Consider the following 26,869-nt stretch of genomic DNA (forward strand, 5'->3'; position numbering starts at 1 on the left):
ACTGCCCCCCACCCCCACATGCAAGAAATGCTGAGGCAGTGTTGTGCAGACAGAAACCTGACACACGGTTCCATTTCCTTTTCGTTGCTCCTTGGAGAACGAAGTGTCCCCACCCACTTTTTTTCAAAGCAGCATAGGTATAGTTTTATACAATCAAAAACCTGAGAGGAATTTACAAAATCAGTGAGGCAGAAGATGTGCTTCAAAACCAGATTCTCATTCAAGAAAATGACAATGCCGTTTTCTGATGGGGCTGTAGCAGTCCTGCTCGAAGAAGCATGGGAGAGGAGAAATCCTTTTAGGCACACACATAGCATTCCCCCAAAGAGAATTGATCCAAGGATGGGAGCAGATCACCACATCCATTGCTGCTAACCCCAGCACTCCACCACTCCACGCACATAGATTCATAGAAACGTCCAGCACAGAAGGAGGCCATTCGGTCCGTTGTGCCTGTGCTGGCTCTTTGAAAGAGCAGTTGCACTTAGTCCCACACCCCCGCTTTTTGTCAGTAACCCTGTAACATGTGTAAGGTGTTTGGTTTCCTCGTCCTTACAAGGGTTCTTTGACTCTGGGTTTTACAGGAACAAAATGGTAGACGACACAAAGGTTTAGGTTCAACTCAAAACTGTTAGTTTATTAAAACCAACAGACAAAACCCTGTTGAGATTTGGCTGAAATTTACAATCACCCATACGGCCGGTCATTACCGTTGTGGATTGTAGGCCTGGATCGGAGATGACCTGTCCCCGTCCTCCTTTATCTGACTGCAGCTGCCTACACAGCGCAAACCCCTTGTAGAGTCAACTGATACAATCGCCCATCCGGCTGGTCGTGGCCGACGTCGATTGCAGGCTGGGAGCTGGAGATGACCATCTTCCCTTCCTTCTTACACCTGGCAGTTGCTGCAGTCAGAGCTAGCTTCCGAGAGAGAGAGAGAGCTGTGGTGTGGTTCCTATTTACAGCTCTTCCGTCCGCCTTTTTTGAGTCTGGGCCTTCCTCCAACTCTTGTTTTCCAATACACACCTAGTAATCCAAACCACAGGATGTGTACAGGGCTGAGGGATGGAAGATAATTCCTTATCTTGTCTACACCCCGCCCCCCCCCCCATGGTACATATTTAACGTGATTTAGCCTTACTGCTGATGTGTTTTGCCCAAAGTTAAAGTGTTTTCCATTGAGGCCAGGAAGTCCATTGTACCAGCGAAACTGGCATCGTTGTCTTATCCATTGAAGACCCATTGAAACCCATTAAAACATGAAGTCTCATTGTCCAAAGTTAAATCACTTATTCACCATTAAATCACCTATCGAGACGCTCATTGTCCAAAGTAAATGTCTTTTCCAAAGTTAAATTAAAACTCACAGGTGTGTCTGTGCTTCTAGATTTCTATTGTACAAGTTTTTTTTCAAATCTACATTTGGAAACAGTGCAGGAAGAAATTCCAGGTCAGAACTCATCCAGACCTTCCATTAATACACTGCACTAAGCATGTCTGACACTTAAAGTTAATGAAATAAAAACCGGGAGAGATGTAAAATGGGCTGCCGATTCACTGTCATCCATTTTACACTATCGCAGAAAATCAAAATGATCCCTTCCTGAAGTATGTTAAGTGGTTACTTTGAATGGCCACAAGGCAGCAGGGTGCCCTTTACATGCGCCAGCTTTCACCAAGAAGTGTTCCTTCACTCACATCCTTACATACATCAGCACACAAGAAGCCTCCCATGTCCCATAGCTGCCTGCTACATGATGTGGCATCACACTGGTTATGGGCTGGATGCAGACCCTTGGGTATTACTGGATGCCATAGTAATAATTGCTATTTCTAATTAATGTAGTCTCTTTGAAGAAGACAGCCCATAATCAGACAGTGATAGTGACAGCCCACAAGCCTGCGGCCTCTCACCCCATATGAGGAAGAACCTCTAGAAATCCTGGGAGCCAGCTTTTTTGAGGATGCAAAAATGGGGCAGTGACAGGGAAGGAGTCTTTGGTATTCCTGTCATGCTGTTAAATAACAGAGCTCTTTCTTGCTATTATCGGCTGCTTATGAAGGAGATGAACTGTGATGGTTGAGCAAACAATACATCTGCGACCTGCTTCACGCATCTACACTGTGCTGAATGGTCCATATTTGCAAGGTCCCCAAGGCATAAAGATTGGCTGTAGCTCTGATCTTTTGAACCGCTGGCAATGCCATACCTGTGGTGTTTTGGCTGTAGGTCTGCTAGCAGCATATGGCATAACTCTATAATGGCTTACCTTGTGAATCGTAGCCTCCACAAGCACTGTTTCCCAGACAAGCAGAGGGATGTATATTCTGGAGCACCAGCAGGTGGATGCTGAGTACCTCAGGTGCAGGCCTGACCAACTTGGCATCCCCCTTCTTCCGAAAAAACAGAAATATTGGGAAACCCTTTGTGTTGCAGTAGAGCAGGAGTAGAAAAAGGCAGCACACAGTAACAGTCACAAAGGCTCTTCAAAATACAGATGAACAAAATAATTTAAAAAGCTTCAGCAATGGCCTGGCATGGTTGCTATCTCGCTATTACTCTCTGTAAGCTGATTTCCATATCCGGCTCAGCAACTAGCAATGCTTATTTTTTTTTTATTCGTCCCTGGGATATGGGCGTCGCTAACAAGGCCAACATTTATTGCCCATCCCTAATTGCCCTTGACAAGGTGGTGGTGAGCCACCTTCTTGAGCCACTGCAGTCCGTGTAGTGAAGGTAATCATTAGTTAATATCGGCAGTTAAAGAAAACAGAATAAAATGCCTGGAAGTGATGGCAAATTAGATTTAAGACATCGGCACGTCATTATGAAGTAAGTGTAATCTTAATTAGAGAATCGCAAATGGAGACAATGCTCTGCCTGGGAACCTCCACTTTACAAATGAGAATGGCAAATCCTGACTGGAAAATCTAGGCAGGGGTGCCTGTTTCACCAATAACAACATAAGTGGGGCCTTTACAAAAGAAAAGCACTCAGAACACTAATTACTTATCGTGCCAGTCACATACGCTTTCTATTTATGTAGCAGGCAGACTCTAGTTGTAGTGTGACTCATCGACTCGCACATACTCTCATTGTATGTTTTCTTCTGCACTACAGATGTTGGTGGCAAGCAACAAAAATTATATTTGCATTTCCCCAAATCCTCATAAACAGAATAAAATTGAAAATAGCAGACAACCACAAAAATTACCAATTTTATAGGCTCGTTATAAGACAAACTTTCAGCAGTTCCATGCTGTTTTGCATTTTTATAGGTAAAAAGAAAGAAATAACTAGTATTTATATAGCGTTTTTCATGACCTCAGGACATCCCAAAGTGCTTTACAGCCAATGAAGTACTTTTGTGAAGTGTAGTCACTTTTGTAATGCAGCAAACATTTTGGAATATAGGAAAAATACTAACATATGTAGTACGTGTTAAAAGGTATGCTGAAAAAATGCATTAATTTCTGAAACCTGTGAAATGTAGATCATGAGGTGGATTCTCTAACACTTTACCCCAGTGTCAACTTGTACTTAACTCTTGCTCACTGCTGTGGAGCATCAAGTCAACTTGCAGCCAAGCAGGCTGCCGCATTTCCTACATTACAACACTTCAAAAGTACTTCATTGGCTGTAAAGCTCTTTGGGACACAGGGGGCGATTTTCCCACTGGAGGCGAGATGGAGGCGGGTTTCAGTTTGGGTGGGTTTGAAACCCGCCTCCACTGATAGCTTTCAAAAATTTGCGATTTTCCCATGATTGTCCACTTGATTTCAGAGGTGTGGGATGCCCTTGCTCAATTAATGTTTTGGGGCTGAAACTCGCCTCTGTTGACAGCACTTTTCCAGTCTGATTTTATGGCTGCTTGCTCCCGAGGCTCACTCCACAGCATTTTTGCATCTCCTGCACCACCTCCAACATCTTTTGAGAAACCACTATGTCCAATTCCAAGGCAAGGGCCTACCCGAGGCTCTCAGATAAGGTGCTGCAAATGTTGTTGGAGGGGGTGAGAGCTAGCATGGAGGTGCTCTTCCACTCATCTCAGAGGAAGAGGCCTGCCAAAGAAACCAAGGCTGTGTGGGTACAGCTGGCAAGGGATATAACCTCCAGATCTGTGTGCAAACTGGGAGGCTGTTTCTGTGTATTGATGAAATGCCATCCCTGTTGGAAAACATTAAAATGATTTGAAGCCAAAATGTTGGCGTTATGCCATCTATTCTTTCGCCTTAGGCAGCTCCACATTGTGGGCACCGCCACACTTGCGTTGTCAGGTTGGTGGCCTGAGTGAAAGGAGGCCAGAGAGTCATGTCCATTGTCAATGATGCCCTAGGATGGAGCAAAGAACATGTGCCAACTTGGGCAACCTATGCAAATCTGGCCATGATGAGCTCATCCCTTGCATCCCGGGCAGCCATGTGCTCGCGTGCTGCCGCTGCCGCTGGTCGATACACCAGTGCTCTGACCTCCTCCTCTGCCTCCTCCTCCAGATCCTCCTCCTCATCCTCATCTGAGGTCCATGCAGAAAGAAAACGAATGGTTCCCATGCTGCTTTTAGATGCCTCCTTTGGGGAAGCGCTCCTTGCAAGCGGGGAGAGGGTCTTCCAAGGAGGTCCCACAGTTGATGGAGTGAAGCTGCAGCACCTCTGACTTCGGAAGGCCTTCCAAAAGTGCTCAGAGACCTTTTAAAGCCAAGGTCTGGCACGTGCAAGTAATCCTTGCTGCAATAAACGATGTCTTGTTAGACCTGCAGCAGTGAGGAGGCCACCCACTAGTCAACCCGCCAGGTTTACCTGGCATGGTTCAGGAGGTGCGTGGATCACGCCGAAAAGCTGGAAAAATCACGAGGGCCTCTCAAAATAGTCTTAGAGAGGCCCTTAACGGGCATTTAAGGATCTTTAATAATGCAATGGCCAGCTGGAGGCAGGAGCGTTTCCTGACCTCCAAAACCAGCACTGGCAAAATCCCGCGGAGGCAGGTTCCGAACTCAACCTCTTTGAATCTGATTTTCCCGCCTTTTCCTCCTCCAAACCCGCCTCCTCCAATGTCAGAAAATCACCCCCAAAGATTCAGAATAAGGGGTCACCCATTTAAGACGGAGATGAGGAGGAATTTCTTCTCTTAGCGGGTCGTGAATCTTTGGAATTCTCTACCCCAGAGAGCTGTGGAGGCGGAGTCATTGAGTATATTCAAGGTGGAGATTGACAGACATTTGAACTACAGGGGAGTCAAGGGGTTTGGGGAGAGAGCGGGAAAGTGGTGTTGAGGCCAAGATTGGATCAGCCATGATCTTAATGAATGGCGGAGCAGGCTCGAGGGGCCGATTGGCCTACTCCTGCTCCTGCTTCTTATGTTCTTATGGGAAGTCCTGAGGTCGTGAAAGGCAGGTGCTATATAAATGCAAGTCTTTCTTTCTTGCTGGACCCGCAAAAATAAAAGCTCACAATTTCCTGGGCCTTTTTTTGAGCCCTTTAAGGATTACTGGTTAGGCCACTCTGCCTGGTACAACAAACACAGCCATTTGTGACTGAACGTTGCAATCGGGGTCCTACCAGTATTCTTAAGCGGACAATAACCTTACATCATCCACCCAAAAAGAAAGGAAACAGGTGATAGAAAACAGATTGTTTGCCAAAAAAGGACAGAAGGGGAGATCAGCAGGTGGAGGATTATATAACCATAAAGCTGTGCCTTAAAACTCCATGGGCTACAGCACACACTGCTAAAGCAGTTTAGTATAAAATCTACAATGAACACATATTAGGGAAAATCTTTCAAATTCTCACGCACAACATGGAGCCTACCTGCCAAGAGGCATTAATGGATGCTAAATCCTTCAGGATTAGCTCCTCACATGAATTCCCAATGAGAAGTCCTCTGGGTCCATTCATTTTAATTGATGGAAAAATAGTGCTTGAATTCCCAATATGCCCTCCTGGCAGATGAAGCCCCATTCTGGGAGCACAAGCTCAGAAAATGACTTTATTTATTCCTTATTGGTTGCTCTTGTTTAACTTCTTTTCAAGTTCCATTTTTCTGTTTCATTTTAACATTTTTTAAATGTCTTTTGCTGTTTAATTTTTTTTCCCCCGTGGTCCTTTCTGTTCAGATTTTCTTTGCCATCTCCCACTGCCTTCAGCTCCTCCATTTCTTGCAGCCCTGATCGCAACTTGCAGCTCGCACGCACACGCCACGACATGTGCCAAGTCCCGTTCGCCCATCATCCCTGTGCTCGCTGACCTACAGTGGCTCCTGGTCAAGTAACGCCTCGATTTTAAAATTCCCATCCTTGTTTTCAAATCCCTCCACAGCCTCACTCCCTCCCTATCTTTGTAACCTCCTCCAGCCCTACCACCCTCTGAGATCTCTGCGCTCCTCCAATTCTGGCCTCATGCACATCCCCAATTTAAATCGCTCCACCATTGGTGGCCGTGCGTTCAGCTGCTGAGGCCCTAATCTCTGGAAATACCTCCCTAAACCTCTCCACCTCTCTGTACGATAGCAAAATACTGCGGATGTTGGAAATCCGAAATAACAACAGAAAATGCTGGAAAAACTCAGCAGGTCAGGCAACATCCGTGGACAGAAATTTGAGTTGACGTTTCGGGTCGAACCCTTCTTCAAAACTGGAAAGAAAAGATAGATCGGGGGCAGGGCTGCAATCAGACAAAAGAATAAAAGAAACAAAAGAAGTAAAAAAGAGACAATAAAAGGTGTTAGAAGCTAGACGAGATGGTAATAGGCTGAGGTTGGGTGTAAAGTGTACTGGCAGGGCAAGGGATAGCTGCCAGGTGTGAGAGCGAAACAAAAGGAAAGGGGGGGGTGGGAAAGGAGTGGAAAAATTACAAGAAAAAATGAAATAGGGGCCGAGGTTATGATCTGAAATTGTTGAACTCGATATTGAGTCCGGAAGGCTGCAGATTTTAAAATTCTTGCTGTCCTTTAAGAGGCGCCTTAAAACCTACCACATCTGCCCTAATATCTCCTTATGTGGCTCAGTGTCAAATTTTGTTTGATAGCGCTCCTGTGAAGTGCCTTGGGATGTTGTACTACGTTAAAGGCACTGTATAAATACAAGTTGTTGTTGCAGTAATCATTTTCTTTTGCGGATGCAACACGCAGCACATCACTGGCACTTTACGTGCATTACGGGAGCATTACTGAAATTGTGAATTTCACAAGCTAGCTGCTGCTGGCCCCACTGGCACATTGGGCTCGGCAACAAATATTCTGGTTGTTCTCTCCCTCCCTCCTGTCCCTGACCACCAACCCTTTCTGAGTACGTGTTTGTCCGTCAGAATGGCAAACAAAAACCGTCAGCTTGAAAGCCTCACATGGAAGGCAAGTTGCCAGTCTCTGCAGTGATGTGCGCAGACACTAAACTCATGTAGCAATGGCTTAAAGATGGTGGGAAATTGTATCCAAGTAAGGCTACTGATTAACTCAAGGACAACAGGCTAGAAATGACTGATAATAGTGGAACAACACTTAGAAAGAAAGAAAGACTTGCATTTATAGAGCGTCTTTCACGACCACGGATGTATTTTTGAAGTGGAGTCACTTGTAATGTGGGAAACACAGCAGCCAATTTGCACACAGCAAGCTCCCACAAACAGCAATGTGGTAATGACCAGATAGTTTCTTTTTGTTAAGTTGGTTGAGGGATAAATATTGGCCAGGACACCATACCTGCTCTTCTTCGAAATAGTGCCATGGGATCTTTTACGTCCACCTGAGAGAGCAGACAGGACGTCGGTTTAACGTGTCATCCGAAGGACGGCACCTCCGACAGTGCAGCACTCCCTCAACACTGCACTGGAGTGTGAGCGTAACTTTATGTACTCAAGTCCCTGGAGTGGGACTTGAACCCACAATCTTCTGACTTAGAGGTGAGTGGGCTACCAACTGAGCCACAGCTGACACCTACAAATTTGGGTGAGCCCAGCTTTGGGGGCACAGGGATTGCAGGAAACAACGGAAGTGGGGATGTGGCGGCTGGGATATTTTGAATGCGAGGTTGGGAGGAGCATTCCTGCTTCTTCCAGCTCCACATTCAGGTTAGTATATTTTGAAATCTTACCTGATGGATGTGGCCTAACAGGCGGGCTCTGTTAGGCTGCATATAGAAACATAGAAGATAGGAGCAGGAGTAGGCCATTCGGCCCCTCGAGCCTGCTCCGCCATTCAATGCGATCATGGCTGATCATCCAAATTCAGTACCCTGTCCCTGCTTTCTCCCCATATCCCTTGATCCCCTTAGCCTTAAGAAATATATCTAACTCCTTCTTGAATATATTTAATGAATTGGCCTCAACTGACTTCTGTGGTAGAGAATTCCACAGGTTCACTACTCTCTTGGTGAAGAAATTCCTCCTCATCTCAGTCCTAAATGGCTTACCCCTTATCCTTAGACTGTGACCCCTGGTTCTGGACTCCCCTGCCATCGGGAACAGCCTTCCTGCATCTAGTCTGTCTAGTCCTGTTAGAATTTTATAAGCTTCAATGAGATCCCCTCTCATTCTTCTAAACTCTAGTGAATATAAACCTAATCGACCCAATCTCTCTTCATACGTCATTCCTGCCATCCCAGGTATCAGTCAGACTTGGTTTTCCTGAGTGCAGCCGGTGTTGGCTGCCTCAGGGTGAATCAATATTGACGGGGCCTCAAATTGGTATTAGACCCCTTATTTGCATATGCAAAGAGCCTAACACCTGTTTCAGGCATGGGCACTGCATGCTGATTGCTTTGGCCTTTTTCTGGCTCGTAATCAGTGTGCGCTTTCTGCCCGCCATATTGGAGGTTACGGTGGCCATTTAGTGCTTGAAAAATAGGCGCTGCGCATCAGACTTTCTAGGCCTGAATGTGTTTGTGTGACATTTGTCTGTCCACTATTTTGACAGAGGTATCCATACGTCTGCTATATTATTGCCTGCAATAATTTCTAGCTTAATGTCTACAAAACTCTCCTGCCAAAACACAACGGAAAAGACATAACCCAAATCACGGGTTAATAAAATATCCATTTACCGAACATTCTTGATGATGAATTCACAAATTAAAGCTTAAAAACAGATTCAATTTAAATCATCCTCTAATTTGATAATTAACACCCTGTAAGATATATATGAAAGGAAAAGCTTACAGCAAATCCCCTTCTAAAAGGGAGCACACACTTAATTCATTGCTCCCATTGCAATCTCTGCTCCATAACAAAAGAGGTCAGCCCTCTTTGTGGAAGGTGTAACCATACAGAGTGGAAGAGAATAAAACCAATGCACAAAAATAAGCACCACAATAATAAGGCATCAAAACTGATTACTTTCAGTAGGTTTACAATCCTAGTCTACAAACTGATCATTTAAGAGTGTTACAGGAACAGGAAAAGGCCATTGAACCCAACAACAATCCAAACAGCAAGAATATGTTTAGAGATGGAGGCCTAGAAATTGGGTTCTGGTCTTGCCAGGGCTGTAGCGCCAGAAAGTTTGCGCCAGCGGTAATGCGGCAGCGCCCGACGAAAATTCGGGTGCGCCGGGCCCAGACGGCGGCGGGCGCTAAAACCCTCCTTTAGCGCCTCAAAACGGGCGTGAACTTGGGTTTCCCGGCGCTAATCCCCCGCTGCGGCACCCGATGCGGTGCGGCAGGCGGGGGAACTGCAGGCCTCCTCCTCCTGTTAAGGAGGAGCTGCCTGCAGCCGACAACTGTCCGGCGGATTGACCCGACATCTGAGCCCGGCACCTCGGAGAAGTGCCGGGCTCGCATGAGACACTGATCAGGGCCGCGGGGGGGGGGGAATGCAGGAGTCCGGGAAGGGAGGTGCGGGCAGGCGGCCACCGGGAACGCGGCCGGCCGCCGCTCCACCTTTATGCGCCGGCGCACACTGGGGGAAGACTCTGTTGCCAGAGTCTTAGTTGCGCCTGCCACGGGCGAGGCGGGCGCAACTGAATTTCAGCTTGGGGCCGGGTTACCACGGCAACCGGGACGCTGCGCACACCGATGACGTCATCGGTGCCGGCGCAGCGCTACCGGTCTACCGCCGCGGAAGGGCCCCAGGCAATTTAGGAACCGGCGCCAATTGCAGCGCTAGGCCCTCTAGCGCCGCAAAATCGGTGCTAAGGGCACTGAATTTCTAGGCCGGAGACCCTTGGCAAACATAATTAACCTATTCTCATCCAATGGAAATCATTTTAAATATAACTCTCCTAATTGATCGAGTTTAAAATGAATAAAGTAATGTCAAACCTAGAGCCTATAGTAATGCATTATAAACAGCAATTAATCAGCAGGAAGCACCCTCTAACAGATTATCAACATCAATTGTTCTAATTCACCAGAGCTGTCCTACAGCAGAATTAACATTAAAATAGATTGCTAGGCCATGGACAACACTCCAGTGCATTGGGAATAATAACAGAAAATGCTGGAAAAACTCAGCAGGTCAGGCAACATCCGTGGAGAGAAATTTGAGTTGACGTTTCGGGTCGAACCCTTCTTCAAAACTGGAAAGAAAAGAAAATAGATCGAAGGCAGGGCTGCGATCGGACAAAAGAAGCGAAAGAAACAAAAGAGCTAGTCGAGATGGTAATAGGCTGAGATTAGGTGTAAAGTGTACTGGCAGGGCAAGAGATAGCTGCCAGGTGTGAGAGAGAAACAAAAGGAAAGGGGGGGGGAAAGGAGTGGAAAAATTACAAGAAAAAATGTGTAATAGGGGCCGAGGTTATGATCTGAAATTGTTGAACTCGATATTGAGTCCGGAAGGCTGCAGAGTGCCTAATCGGAAGATGAGGTGCTGTTCCTCGAGTTTACGTTGCGCTTCCATGGAACAATACAAGAGGCCAAGGACGGTGAGGTCCGAGTGGGAATGGAGCGGTGAATTAAAATGACAGGTGACCGGAAGCTCGGGGTCACCCTTACGGACTGAACGGAGGTGTTCCGCAAAGCGGTCACCCAAACTGCGTTTTGTCTCCCCAATGTAGAGGAAACTGCATCGTGAGCAGCGAATACAGTGTACTAGATTGCAAGAAGGACAAGTAAATCGCTGTTTCACCTGGAAGGGGTGTTTGGGGCCCTGGACAGTGGGAAGGGCGGAGGTATAGGGGCAGGTGTTACATCTCCTCCGCTTGCACGGGAAGGTGCTAGGCGAAGGGGAAGGGCTGTTTGGGGTGATAGAGGAGTGGACTAGGGTGTCTCGGAGGGAGCGGTCCCTACGGAATGCTGAAAGGGGAGGGGAGGGGAAGATATGTTTGGTGGTGGGATCACTTTGGAGGTAGCGGAAATGCTGGAGGATGATCCGTTGAATGTGGAGGCTGGTGGGGTGAAAGGTGAGGACAAGGGGAACCCTATCGTGGGTCCGGGAGGGAGGGGCAGGGGTGAGGGCAGAAGTGCGGGAGATAGAACTGACATGGTCGAGGGCAGTGTCAACCATGGTAGAGGGGAATGCTCGGTTGCGGAAAAAGGAAGACATGTCTGAAGCACTGGTGTGGAAGGTGGCATCGTCGGAGCAGATACGGCGGAGACGGAGAAACTGGGAGAATGGAATAGAGTCCTTACAGGAAGCGGGGTGGGAGGAAGTGTAGTCCAGGTAGCTGTGGGAGTCAGTGGGCTTGCAGTGAATATTGGGGCACTCTGCATTACTCCAATTCTGGCTTCCCGTGCAACCTGATTTCCTTCGCCCCTCCATTGGTGGCCGTGCCTTCAGCTGTCTAGGCCCTAAGCTCTGGAATTCCCTCACTAAACTTCTCTGCCACCTGACCGCTCTCTCCTCCTTTAAGCCGCTCCTTAAAACCTGCCTCTTCAACCAAGCTTTTGGTCACCTGCCTAATATTTGCTTATGTGGCTCGGTGTCAAATTTTGTTTGATAACGCTCCTGTGAAGTGCCTTGGGACGTTTTACTATGTTAAAGGTGCTATATAAATGCAAGTTGTTGTTGTTAGAACATAAGAACATAAGAAGTAGGAGCAGGAGTAGGCCATTTGGCTCTTCGAGCCTGCTCCGCCATTCAATAAGGTCATGGCTGATCTTCTACCTTGTGGTAAACCACTGTTGTTGTTGTTGTTGTTGTTGTTACACACTGTTGTACCTATGCATGCCTCAACATGTCTCGGCTGGCTCCACCCACACAGGCCCAGGTATAAAGGTGATTGACCTGCAGCCCCCTGCCTTCTTGGAACCCAGTCAACCACAAGAGGCATGCTCTGTTCTTTGCTAATAAAAGCCTTTAGTTACTCTCTTAACTCTCCGTCTTTTATGAGTAATTGATAGCGCATCAATTTTATTAGCAAAAACAAAATGTCGACATTTGCTGAACAGCAGGCTGCTGCACCAAACGCTGAACAGCAAGCTGCTGCACCAAACGTTGAACAACAGACTGCTGCACCAAACGCTGAGCAACAGGAGCTGCTGTGAGCCCTCAGACCAACATGCCTGGACCTAGACCCCCAAGAGGCGGGTTCGGCTACCAAATTCGCGCAGGCTGCGTTGCTTCGAGGCCTACCTGCAAGCCTCAACTGTGACCCTGGACGAAAACAAGTTGGAAATCCTGGCCTCAAAGGTGAGCCACCAAGTTTATACAATAATCCAGGACGCGACGACCTACGCGGCGGCTATCGGTCTGCTAAAAGGGCAATACGCACGCCCGGTAAATACGGTCTATGCCCGGCACCTCTTAAGATCCCGCAGACAGCAGCCCGGGGAATCGGTGGAGGCCTTCCTACGGGCACTACGGATACTCGGCCGAGACTGCGATTGCAAAGAAGCATCAGCCGCAGCACACACGGAGGGACTGATCCGAGATGCTTTCGTTGCGGGTCTAAGGTCCGACTACTCCCGGCAGAGACTGTTGGAAAAGGGAGAAATGGACCTGAGAAAGGCAGTGTCCCTCGCGCTCTCGCTCGACGCGGCCCACAGGAATATGGACACCTTCTCCCTAACCGCTCCGCAACGTGGACGCCACAACCTTGGGTCATGGGACCGCCACCTTCAACTGCTGCTGCGATGTCCAAGGCACAGAAATGTTATTTTTGTGGCCAGGCAAAACACCCCAGAGCACGCTGCCCGGCGAGAAACGCTACCTGCTCCGGCTGCAGGAAGAAAGGACACTATGTCAGCGCCTGCAAAGGTAAAACCGCTAACGCCAGCAGCGCCGCGTGCGAACCGTGGGGGCAGCCATCTTGTCCGCCATCTTGGGCTCCCCCAGCCGCGTGGGGATCGGGACCATGGGCGCCGCCATTTTGTCCGCCATCTCGGACGTCTCCAACTTCAACCACGGGGGACCCGGACTCAACCACCGCCTCATCTGACGACCACATCGACTCGCTCGACCATACGCTGGCCTCCGTGACGCTGGACCAATCTCTCCCTCATCAACTGTCCAGGTCCATGATGGACATTAAGGTAAACGGCCGCGCCACTACCTGCCTTTTTGACAGCGGGAGCACGGAAAGCTTTATCCACCCCGACACGGTGCGGAGTTACTCTCTCCCGGTCCTGCCGACGCGACATCGGATCTCTTTGGCTTCCAAAGCCCAGTCAGCGGACGTCGGTGGCTACTGTGTAGTGACCCTTTCAGTAAGGGGCACAGAATACAAAAATTTTAAACTCCTGGTCCTGCCCCATCTTTGCGCTGCCGTCCTACTGGGGTTGGATTTTCAGTGCAACCTTAAGAGTGTCACATTAGCGTACGACGGACCCCTCCCCCCACTCACAGTCTGCAGCCAGCAGCTTTTAAATCGCCCGCCGCGCACCATTTGCAGCCTCTCCACCCTTAAAGTCCCCCCCCCTCCTTGTTCGCTAACCTCACCCGCGACTGTAAGCCCATCGCTACCAAAAGCAGGCGTTACAGTGCCGGGGATAGGAGCTTCATTAAATCCGAGGTAGCAAGACTCCTGAAGGAAGGGATTATTGAAAGTAGCACCAGCCCATGGCGAGCACAAGTGGTGGTAGTGAAGGCTGGCGAAAAACAGCGCCTAGTTATTGACTACAGCCAGACGATCAATCGCTACACCCAGCTAGATGCATACCCACTCCCCCGCATATCTGACATGGTCAATCAGATAGCACAATACCGGGTGTTCTCAACGATTGATCTGAAGTCGGCATACCACCAGCTCCCCATCAGGGCTGAGGACCGCCAGTACACAGCTTTTGAAGCTGACGGTCGTCTCTACCACTTCCTCAGAGTTCCCTTCGGCATCACCAACGGGGTTTCAGTCTTCCAACGGGTGATGGACCGGATGGTCGACCAGAACGCGCTCCAGGCCACTTTCCCCTATCTAGACAACGTCACCATCTGCGGCCGCGACCAGCAGGACCATGATGTTAATCTAGAGAAATTCCTCCGTACGGCCCAGCGGCTGAACCTAACATACAACAAGGGCAAATGTATGTTTCGTACCAAGCGCCTTGCCATTCTTGGCTGTGTAGTGGAGAACGGAGTCATCGGCCCCGACCCCGACAGGATGCGCCCCCTTATGGAGCTCCCCCTCCCCCACTGCCAAAAAGCACTGAAGAGATGCCTAGGGTTTTTCTCGTACTATGCTCAGTGGGTGCCGAACTATGCAGACAAAGCCAGACCCCTCATCAAGTCCACCTCCTTCCCCCTGACAGCAGAGGCCTGTGCAGCCTTCACTCTCATAAAAGGAGATATTGCGAAGGCCACAATGCACGCAGTGGATGAGTCCATCCCTTTCCAAGTGGAGAGCGACACTTCCAACTTTGCCCTAGCTGCAACCCTTAACCAGGCGGGGAGACCCGTGGCCTTTTTCTCAAGGACCCTCCAGGGCCCCGAGATTCGACACTCCTCTGTCGAAAAGGAGGCCCAGGCCATTGTGGAAGCTGTGCGACATTGGAGGCATTACCTGGCCGGAAAACGATTTACCCTGCTCACTGACCAGCGTTCAGTAGCTTTTATGTTTAATAATAAGCAGAGGGGCAAAATCAAGAACGACAAGATCTTGAGGTGGAGAATCGAACTCTCCACCTACAATTACGATATCTTGTACCGGCCCGGGAAACTCAATGAGCCCCCAGATGCCCTATCACGTGGTACATGCGCCAACGCGCAGGTCGATAGACTGAAGACCCTCCACAATGACCTCTGCCACCCGGGGGTCACCAGGTTTTTTCACTTCATCAAATCCCGTAACCTGCCCTACTCCATCGAGGAGGTCAGGACCATGACCAGGAACTGCCAAATCTGTGCCGAGTGCAAACCGCATTTTTATAGGCCAGACAGAGCAAGCCTGATCAAAGCCATGCGCCCCTTTGAACGGCTGAGCGTCGATTTTAAAGGGCCCCTCCCCTCCTCCGACCGCAATGTGTACTTCCTCAACATAATTGATGAGTACTCCCGTTTCCCGTTTGCCATCCCCTGCTCAGACATGACCAGTACCACGGTCATTAAATGTCTGAATGACCTCTTCGCCTTGTTCGGTTTACCTAGCTATATTCATAGCGACAGGGGCTCATCCTTTATGAGCGACGAACTCCGGCAGTACCTGCTCCCGAGAGGTATCGCTACAAGCAGGACCACCAGCTACAACCCCTGGGGGAATGGCCAGGTGGAAAGGGAGAATGCGACGGTCTGGAAGGCAGTCCTTTTAAACTTGAAATCTAAGGGCCTCCCGACCTCTCGCTGGCAGGAAGTCCTCCCTGCGGCGCTCCATTCCATTCGGTCACTGCTCTATACAGCCACCAATGCTACCCCTCACGAGAGAATGTTCTCCTTCCCCAGGAAGTCCACATCGGGGACCTCGTTACCGACATGGCTGACTTCTCCAGGACCCGTCCTACTGCGGAAGCACGTGAGGTCCCATAAGATGGACCCCCTGGTTGAGAGGGTGAGCCTCCTCCATGCCAACCCTCAGTATGCTTACGTGGTGTACCCGGATGGGCGGGAGGACACAGTCTCCATACGAGACCTCGCACCTTCGGGTGCTCCCGAAACACCCCCCTCGCCATCCACCACTACCCACGCCTACCCCCAGTACGCTTACGTAGCGTACCCAGACGGGCGGGAGGACACAGCCCCCACACGAGATCTCGCACCTTTGGGTGCCCCTGAAACACTACCATTGCCATCCACCACTACCCACAACCCAACCCCGCTAGACGGCATGCCGCAGCCCCAGGACCCGTCATTGACCACCCAACCACTCAATGAGACGCCAGACTCAACGTTGGATGCTGCACCATCACCGCCGCCACCACGACGATCAGGACGGCATACAAGGCCACCTGATAGACTTACTTACACGAGCCTTTAGTACACTTCACCCCGCCGGACTCAATTTTAAACAAGGGGTGAATGTGGTAAACCACTGTTGTTGTTGTTGTTGTTGTTGTTACACACTGTTGTACCTATGCATGCCTCAACATGTCTCGGCTGGCTCCACCCACACAGGCCCAGGTATAAAGGTGATTGACCTGCAGCCCCCTGCCTTCTTGGAACCCAGTCAACCACAAGAGGCATGCTCTGTTCTTTGCTAATAAAAGCCTTTAGTTACTCTCTTAACTCTCCGTCTTTTATGAGTAATTGATAGCGCATCATGCCTCATCTCCACTTGCCTGAACTATCCCCATATTCCTTGATTCCCTTAATATTCAAAAATCTATCGATCTCTGTCTTGAATATACTCAATGACTGAGCCTCTACAGCCCTCTGGGGTAGAGAATTCCAAAGATTCATCACCCTCTGAGTGAAGACATTTCTCCTCATCTCAGTCCTAAATGGCCGACCCCTTATTCTGAGACTGTGACCTTTGGTTTTAGAGGGGAAATATCATCCCTGCATCTACCCTGTCCAGCCCTGAAAGAATTTTGTATGTTTCAATGAGATCACCTCTCATTCTTCTAAACTCCAGAGAGTATAGGCCTAGTCTACTCAATCTGTCCTCATAGGACAATCCCCCATCCCAGGAAGCAGTCTAGTGAACCTTTGTTGCACTCCCTCTATGGCAAGTATATCCTTCCTTAGGTAAGGAGACCAAAACTGTACACAATACTCCAGGTGTGGTCTCAACAGGGCCCTATATAATTGCAGTAAGATGTCTTTACTCTTGTTCTCAAATCCTCTTGTAACAAAGGCCAACATACCATTTGCTTTCCTAATTGCTTGCTGTACCTGCATGTTAACTTTCAGTGATTCGTATACAAGGACACCCAGGTCCCTCTGAACACCAACATTTCCCAATCTCTCACCATTTAAAAAATACTCTGCTTTTCTATTTTTCCTACCAAAGTGGATAACTTCACATTTCTCCATATTATATTCCATTTGCCATGTTCTTGCCCACTCACTTAGCCTGTCTATATCCCCTTGAAGCCTCCTTGCATCCTCCTCACAACTTACATTCCCACCCAGCTTTGTATCATCAGCAAACTTGGATATATTACATTTGGTCCCCTCATCCAAATCATTGATGTAGATTGTGAATAGCTGAGGCCCAAGCACTGATCCTTGCAGTACCCTACTAGTTACAGCCTGCCAACCCGAAAATGACCCGTTTATTCCTACTCTGTTTTCTGTCTGTTAACCAATCCTCAATCCATGCTAGTATATTACACCCAATCCCATGAGCCCTAATTCTGTTTAATAACCTCTTGTGTGGCACCTTATCGAATGTTGTTGTTGTAATCCCTGCCAATCACAACTAACATTTCAACGTGAAAAAATGGTATCTAAATTAAGCTGACAATAAAACAGCACCCAGTCCAGTTTTGAACTAATTCAATGAAGTTTTATGCAGCATCCTAATCCATCTGACAGGAGTCATGGGCTTTAGTCAACAGAACTATTGGATCCTCACACTCAGAAGCCAGCCAGAGTATATTGATTGGGAAATGATGGGAGTACTTCCTCTTCCAAGTGAAGAGAACTTGTTTTATGTGGTGACGGCGAAAGCAGAGGATAAATTCCCTTTTTAAGAGAAGCTACTTAGTGGCCGTGGGCACAGTGAAAGCTCAAGATGAAGGTGGGTGTAAAGTCTGTGGGTTGTTTAGTTAATTAATACACAGACTCCAAGAGTAACTTAAAACAGGACTTTACTAGTCGAAGGTCAGGGCGAATCTGCCCAATAACTCCTGGCACAACACTTATATACTGGTGTGGTCACCGTCGGTATTACCGTATACAGAAGCCAAACAAAGTAGTGCCACACCTAAAATAGTTCTCTTAAAGGTGAACGGTTACATACAATAGTTCTCTTAAAGGTAGACGGGTACATACACTACAGTGGGCTGTGTAAAAATGTTGTATTAGACTTTTTAACCCACAAACTCTTAATATCATGAAACCTCTGCCAGTGCACAAACAATGCTGGGGATAAATACACATAAATAAGGACATAAGAAAGCACAGGATGAGGAAAGATCATTTGAACCATCAAGAACATTCCTTCTTCGGGCCATTTACAGTTTGCCTACTGGAACAGTGCTGAGGGACTGGGCTGTAGGAACGGGGAGTTGTGACTCATGCCATCCTGGGGAAGGGAAGGTAAAGTTAGATATATAAAGCAAAAGTCACAAGGCTCTGGGAAGAGTGAGAATGAGTCCTATATAGAACCATAGGAGTTTGCAGTATAGAAGGAGGCCTTTCAGTTCAGCATGTCTGTGCCAGCTCTTTGCTAGATTACATAGAACTACATAAAGTCCACAGCTCGGAAACAGATCATTTGTCCCAACTGGTCTATGCCAGTGTTTACGCTCCACATGAGACTCCTCCCTCTTCACCTAATCCTATCAGCATATCCTTCTATTCCTTTCTCCCTCATGTGCTTATCTAGATTCCCCTTAAATCCATCTCTGTTAGTCACCTCAACTGCTCCCTGTGGTAGCGAGTTCCACATGCTTACCACTCTTTGGGTTAAGAAGTTTCTCCTGAATTCCCTACTGGATTTATTGGTGACTATCTTATATTTATGGCCTCTAGTTTTGGTCTCCTCACAAGTGGAAACATCTCTATGTCTACTTATCAAACCCTTGCATAATTTTAAAGACCTCTATGTGGTCACCCCTCAGCTTTCTCAAAATAGTTCCCAAAACTATTCTTCTGTTGTGCGTTCACTCCATAGCCTTGTATCTTTCTCTGCTTTAAATATCTATCCAAATTTCCCTTAAAAGAAGCAAACATTCCAGATGACAAAGCATTCCATGCTCCAACAACCCTCTGTGTAAACACGTCTAACCACTCACCTCTATGCATTCTAACAGAACTCTTCATAATTAAAAAAAATCTCTATTACATCTCTTCTAAGCCTTCTCTGCCGAAATGAAAATAGTCCTATTATCTCTAGTCTCTTCTCATAACTAAAGTTTACTGTCCTTGGCATCATCCTGATGGTTCTACTTTTCACCCTTTCTGTGGTTTTAATGTCCTTTCTATAATTGGGTGTATAAAATTGCACACAGTACTCTAACTGTGGCCTAAGCAATGTTATGTATGAATTCCTCATTACTTCTTCACCCTTGTACCCTATGCACCTTTTTATAAAACCCAAATTTATATTGATCGTTTTAATGGGTTTATCTCCCTGGGCTTGGAATTTTACCCTAGGGGTCTCCGTTCATCACACCCTTCAATGTCTTTCCATATACAGTCATATTTGGAACTTTGAATGGAAGAAGTTGAAAACACTGTTATCTGGTGCTTACGAGAGTCTTCACACTCTACTCTGCTTATTTAATGCCCATTAGCTCAGGGGTCCTCTATCCCATTGTGTTTCCTTTTCAGGTATAAATGCAGCAGGCCACCACAAGCCAGTTTAGTCCTGTCCATAGGTTTGGCTCAGGGTTTGAAAGACTTCCACGGTTCCTCTGTTTGGTTAATGTCTATGCTTGGAGGTCAGCAGCCCACATGACATCTCCTGCTGCATGAATGGGTCCAGGTTGCCTTATCTGGAGCACCATGGAGCAGCCATACCACTGGCATGGCCCTCCATGGCATAATGACCCATTGGCCAGTTTTCAGGATCAGAAATAACATCAGGTCTGAAAATGCTGGTTGATCTCAATTAGAGTTGGGCAGCTACTTCACTGTGAAGTGCAGGCATGACATATTGGGTCTATGTTAGCTGTTTAAGGACCATCACAGATTATTTAAGGTGTAAGCATGCTCACTACACCATGGCACAACATCATCGCTATTAGTGATCCTAAAGTGTGAAATCTACTTATGGTTCGTCCCCTCTCCTCTCTCTCCTTTAACCCCACTCACACTTTTTTTTTCTTTCTTTTTCATGTCTTTATTGTCACTACGTGAGTTGAGGGGGAAAATTTTAACCCCAAAAAATGGGTGGGTTGGTGTTGGGTGGGACATTAAAGTGTTAAATATCTGAATCCCAACCACCCGGTTTTAACAGAGGCGGGACAGGGCGGGGGGCAGCCAACCCGCTCCAGGAGGTGGGTTGGCACTTTAAATATTATAATGAGGCTGCCTACTTCATATTGAAGCTCCATCTTAAATTTAACTGTGGGCAGTCAGGTTTCCCAGGCCACGGGAAACCCAACAGCTAAAGGAATGTGAGGCATGCTGGATCCAGGAGGTAAGTGCCTTTCCACTTAGCTGCTGGATCCAACATCTATGCCTGGCCAAACCCCCACCCCCCGTGATCAGACATCCCCCGACCCTTCCAACCTCGCACTGATCTCACCTCCCCACTCACCCCGAGGCCTCCAATCTCGCCCTCGACCTTTGACCTCCCCCCCTCGGCCTACAATAACCCTCTGGCCTCCGATCTCCGCCTCAGACCGATCTCCGACCGCCCCCCCCAATCTCTGACCCCTGCTCTCGGCCTTCTGACCCCCCAAGCCCGCCAACAATCTCTGGCTCCTACCCCATCCGACGATTGCTGGCTCCGTCCCCCTCCAACAATCCTGGCCCCTCCCCTCCGACAATCCTGGCCCCTCCGACAATTTCCTGCGATGATCTCTGGCCTCTCCCCCCTCTGACAATTGCTGGCCCCTCCCCCCCTTCCGCGATCCTGGCCCGCCCCCCCAAAGATCCCATCCGATGATCTTGGCCCCTCCCCCCTCCGATGATCCTGGCCCCTCGCCCCTCCCCCCTCTGATGATCCTGTCCTCTTCCCCCTCCACTGATCCCTGGCCCCTCCCCCTCCAATGATCCTGGCCCCTCCCCCCTCCACTGACCCCTGACCCCTCGCCTCTGATGATTCTGGCCCCTCCCCACGCCACTGATCCCTGGCTCCTCCCCATCTGATGATCCTGGCCCCTCCCACTCCGATGATCCTGGCCCCTCCCACTCCGATGATCCTGACCCCTCCCCACTCTGCTGATCCCTGGCCCCTGCCCCCTCCGATGATCCTGGCCCCTCCCCACTCCGCTGATCCCTGGCCCCTGCCCCCTCCGATGATCCTTGGCCTCGACCCCCTCCAACGATCCCTAGCCCTTACCCCCTCCGACGATCCTGGCCTTCCTCCTCTCTGCTCCCCAGGCCTACCCACTCAATAGCCAGCCAGCCTCTCACTCTGGCTGTTTGCGGGCGAGAAACAGATAAAAAATAATTTAAATCGGGCCCTGCGTTAAATTCGGCAGGGTTTGAGGGACCCATCCGCATTCCAGCCCTCCCGTTCCTTATCTGCCTCCAAGATAAAATTCCGGCCAAGTTTCCTGCTTTTGCTACGCGTACACGTATAATTGACTGTCCTGTAATATGCTGATAATTATTTACTCAAACATTCAATAAAAATATAAGAAGAAAGCCAAAAGCTTGAGTATCATTGTGCATCAGCTTTAGAGTGAGCATTGGCATATGGTGCCAGGATTGACATCTGCTGTCAGCACAAAAATGATCTAAAACTGGATAAAACAAACCCATAAAAAATGTTTTGAAAAATATCACATATCAAGGATTGATTTTAAGCCAATAATTTAATTTCATAGCTCAAGTTATATTATAAACTACTTAAACTTTGCTGTCATAGTTTATGATTTCATCTGGACCCCTTGATGACTGCCTTGTATTCATTCCCAGCTATCCACCATTCTTTACTTAACCTATATAGGTTTGTATAGACAGGGCTGTAAAAACCTTTTTCCTTGTGCTGAAAAGGTTTACAATGCTGATTTTCACATGACCAACACAACGCGGAATAAAAGCAACGTGACATCTCCATTGCCTGAATCAGGGGCAGCAGTTTTAAGCTCAAATTGAATCTGCTCCTGTTTTTTACCTTCCAGTTTTCTCCTCTTTTCCTGAGGCCAGCCATTCGGGACTTCATGGAGGCCGGAAGCCCTCGGGGACCTCATCCAAGCAATGTTTATTCAAGCACAAGCTTGGACAGTAAGAGCTGGCGAGCAATTGCAGCCCAGCCTGATTCTCTATCGAAGTGACATCAACACATATTTCCAGCTTGTTCGCTAGACTGCAATAAAGCGTGTGGGGATGTGGTGGCATGGATCTCCGCCCCCTTTTTCCTGTACTTTCCATCTAGGGAATAGGTGATCCCTGGGCACTGACTCTAGGAAAACATAGGATTAAATAGGATATACAGCCCAGAAACAGGCCATTCGGCCCAACCAGTCCATGCCGGCGTTTCCGCTCCACTCGAGCCTCCTCCCGTCTTTCCTCATCTAACTCTATCAGCATAACCCACATTCTCACCACTCTCTGGTGCTATCTTATATGGATGGCCTCTAGTTATGCTCTTCCCCACAATTGGAAACATTCTCTCTGTATCTACACTATCAAAACCTTTCATAATTTTAAAGACCTCTATTAGGTCACCCCCCAGCATTCTCTTTTCAAGAGAAAAGAGACCCAGCCTGTTCATCAGTTTCCTCGAATTTAAATAAGTTAGTCGATCTCCCACAGCTTGACTCCCAAGGAGTCAAGGCCAAGTGTAGCCTTCAGATAAAGTGTGGTTAGAGATGGGGGGAATAATTGGACCAGGGTGCAATTCAGTCCCCATTTTAAAGCCATGCATTCTGTCCTCATTATCAATTTCCATGTCCACATATAAAATAGAAACTGCCTTTGTGTAATTACATCCTCCAACCCACGACTCCCCTGCAGCCACTAGTGGGAGGCTGTAATTACAGGCTGACAAATTTACGTGGGCAGTTTCTATTATAAATATGGAGATAGGAATTTACATTGGAAAATGTCAAAAAGAAGTACCCGTAGGCACAAGGGCCAGATTTTTCTGCAGCGAGGCATCTCGTGACGTGTCCCGTCAGTTAGACTTCTTCGTGCATGTTTAGGCTATTCAATTTTTGCCCACATAGTTGCTGGAAGTGCGAGCTGATAACGGTGAGGGAAACAGGGCATCTCGGACCTGGGTTAATAATGGGACCAATAGCATATCCCTTTAACCAATGAGATTTAAGGATTGAGATCTTAAATAGAGGAAGGACTGAGAAGTAGGGTGAATTAGAGTGGGTGATTTCACTGTTAAATCAGATACAGGAAGAGAAATAAAGGCTGGAATTTTCCGAGGGGTCAGCGGGCGGGATCGGTGGTGGGTCAGCTGTCATCCCACTGCAACACGCCTTTCCCAATGGTGCGTCTCTGATCTTGGATCGGACCCGACCACAGCAGCGAGCGACCCAATTAAAGCAATTATTGACTTGTTGACAGACCCTTAATAATGGTTTTAACCTTACCTTTTAATTTTAACTGCTCGGCCACGGGGTCAAAGCTGATTGTGGACCACGTCTGTTAACCTGAGGCAGGAGTTGAATGGTCATTGAAGCAGCTGATTAGTTGATAATTTGAAATGTACTATAAAAGCTCCCACCTCACAGCTGTTCATTTTACAAGCACAGAAGATGTTGCTTATTGCATTTGGAAGACAGCTTGAGCTTTATGCAGGTGGCAAGTGTTTGGAGTAAACTCTCCATCCAGTGCCACCTCATTGGAACAACCTCTCTCACCATTGACAGAATGCATCTGTCATCTCAGCTTCATCTGCCATCTATTCCATCAGCATGGGTACCATTTATACTGTTTCACCTTGGTCCTCAGAATCTGACCATAATCAACCACATCACCAGCAGCACCAGGCACACCAGTAGCACCAACAACAACACCAATCTTCACCGCAATCACCTCATGCTGCACAGGACAGAGGTCATCAGCACCCGAGCATATTGCTGCCTGGGAGGCCAGGGATGGCCTCACCATGGCCAGATTTACTTCACTTGACGCTGTACACCCTGGCTGCCACATGATGCGCCAGGTTGGCACCACCTCACACCAATACCATGAAACATCCCTACAAGGCACAAGCCATTCCTTTGACACTCACCACCATTGTGGGGGGTAACGTTATGTCTCACTGTAGTGTCCAGGTATCAATAATACTCGGACTGCAGGACAACAATAAAACAGGTATTTACTGAACAGAGGGGAACCCAAGACTGAAATACAGAAGCCTGCTATGGCTTTATATACAGGGGTGGTCACTGCCGGTACTGCAGTATAGAATCAGTTCTTCTCTTAAAGGTACATACACAACAATTCCTCCCTGTAGTGTATGTACCTTTAAGAGAGAACTACTTTTACAGCTCCTGTATACTGTAGTACCGGCAGTGACCACACCTGTATATAAGCCTTGAGCATGCCTCTGAATCCCCAGTCTTGAGACTACCCTACTCCAGTAAATACCTGTTGATTGTTAAGTTACAGCATCCGTGTGGTTATTGAAAAACATCATACTCTCAGACTCACGGATCTAACAGTGGCGACGAGTGTCGATTCGAATCTACCTGCAACTCTGCATTTCCCTTCGAGGATTCGCTCTGGGAGGGCGGTGGAAGAAAGTCGAGGCCAGAAACACGGGCGTCGACCACGAGCAACCGCCCAGTCGTCCGGCAGAGAGTGAACATCGCAGGAGAGGCTGTGGAGAGCCGGGCTTGGTTCCCCAGCCACGACGATCAGCAACAGACTGACGACAGGTACCGGGTACAGCGCAGACCCTTCCCGGACAGCGGCGGCTGGAGCCGACCGATGGCAGAGAAAAAGCCGAGCAGTGTCGACGGGGTAAGATAGAGGGTGAAGCGCACAGGGTGCAGCCGGGGGTTGAAAACCGAGCGGCGTCGAGGAAAAACAAAATGGAGGGAGAGAGGGTAAAGCAGCAGCTGGGTTCAGGACCGAGCGGCGGAAACGGGAAAGGCGCACAGAAATAAAAATGCGCAGAGCGCAGCCAGGGCTCAAGGGCTGAACAGTGTCCACGGAGAGAAGAAGGGAGAGCGTGGGAGATGCCATTGAGCCGCGGAGAAGAAGGAAGAGCGCGGCAGACTCCATTTTTAGAAGCCACAGCGGAGAAGAAGGGCGAGCGCGGGAAGAAAGGAAAGCGCGGGAGACGCCATTTTGTGCCAGCGGAGAAGAAGGGAAAGCGCGGGAGACGCCATTTTTGACAGTTAAATCACACCCAGGGATGCCGAAGAGTGGCAGTATCTCTACGTTCGACAATGAAGTCGAAGATTGGGCGACATATGTGGAACGTATTGAGGTGTACTGCAGGGCGAATGAAGTGCCAGATGCTAGGAAAGCACTGGTTTTGTTAAATTCCATGGGTGCAAAAACTTATGGGTTACTGCGAAACCTAATAACCCCAGAGAAGCCTGTGAATAAGAATTTCGAAAGCATAGTAGAAATCCTACAGGACCACTTAAATCCCACACCGCTGCTGATAGGAGAACGATTTAAGTTCCATAAAAGGAACCAACACAAAGACGAAAGCAATGCTGAGTACTTAACGGAACTGCGCAAGCTATCGAAACACTGCCAGTTTGGAGTGGGACTAGCAGATACGTTAAGGGACAAGTTTGTGTGTGGGCTTCAAAGTGAAGGAACCCAGAAACGGCTTCTATCAGAAAAGGACCTTACGCTGGACAAGGCTTTCAGTATGGCAGTATCACACGAAGCAGCCACAAGGGGCGCTGCAGAGATACAATGGAGACCGCAAGAATATGGCACCAATGAAATGTCCTATGGAACAGGGAAGTGTTATCGCTGCGGCAGAACAACACACAACCAGAAGGATTGTTGGTTCAAGGACCAAGTGTGCAGACAGTGTGGAAAAGCAGGACACATAGCAAGAGTCTGCAGGTCTGGGAAGAAAACCAACAGCAAGAAATCTCCACAGGAGAAGTACAAAAAGGTACACAAGGTGATGGACAGTAGTTCAGACGAACAGAAACGTGACACCGACTCTGGAAGCAAGGAGCTGGGTTGTCTGAAACTACATAAGGTAACCAAAATGGAGGATCACCAGACTATCTGGGTTACACTCAAGATAGACGGAGTCCAAGTGAAAATGGAATTGGACACAGGATCAGCCCTAACAGTCATAAACCAAAGGGACTACAAGCGGCTATTTGCACATATACCCTTGAAAGCTACAGAGATTGTCTTGAAGACGTACACGGGGCAAAAAGTCTACCCCAAAGGAAAAATAAGGGTGAAAGTAATATACAAAGGCCAGGAAATACCTAAAATGGACTTATATGTATTGCCAGATGGAGGACCACCACTGCTAGGACATGAATGGATCCGCAAGATACAATTAGATTGGCATTCCATACAGGCACTGAAGGTTGAGGCCAAAAAGGATGACGACGTCACACCTGGACGACTGTCAAAAATGCTAACTGACGCAAAAGCACTGTTCCAGGAGGGACTCGGAACACTAAAAGGCATAACAGCAACGATTAAAATAGAGGAAAATGCAAGCCCAAAGTTTCTTAAGGCCAGACCAGTGCCTTATGCGATCAGACCAGCCGTCGAAGCAGAGCTGGAAGGGTTGGAACATTCAGGAGTACTGTCCAAAGTACACTGGAGCGAGTGGGCTACACCCATCGTTCCTGTAATGAAGAGGTCGTTGAGTAATACGCCTGGGGAACCAAAG

The sequence above is a fragment of the Somniosus microcephalus genome, chromosome 7 (assembly GCF_052327205.1).
Source record: "Somniosus microcephalus isolate GS21.2 chromosome 7, FLI_Smic_1.0, whole genome shotgun sequence".
NCBI lineage: Eukaryota > Metazoa > Chordata > Chondrichthyes > Squaliformes > Somniosidae > Somniosus > Somniosus microcephalus.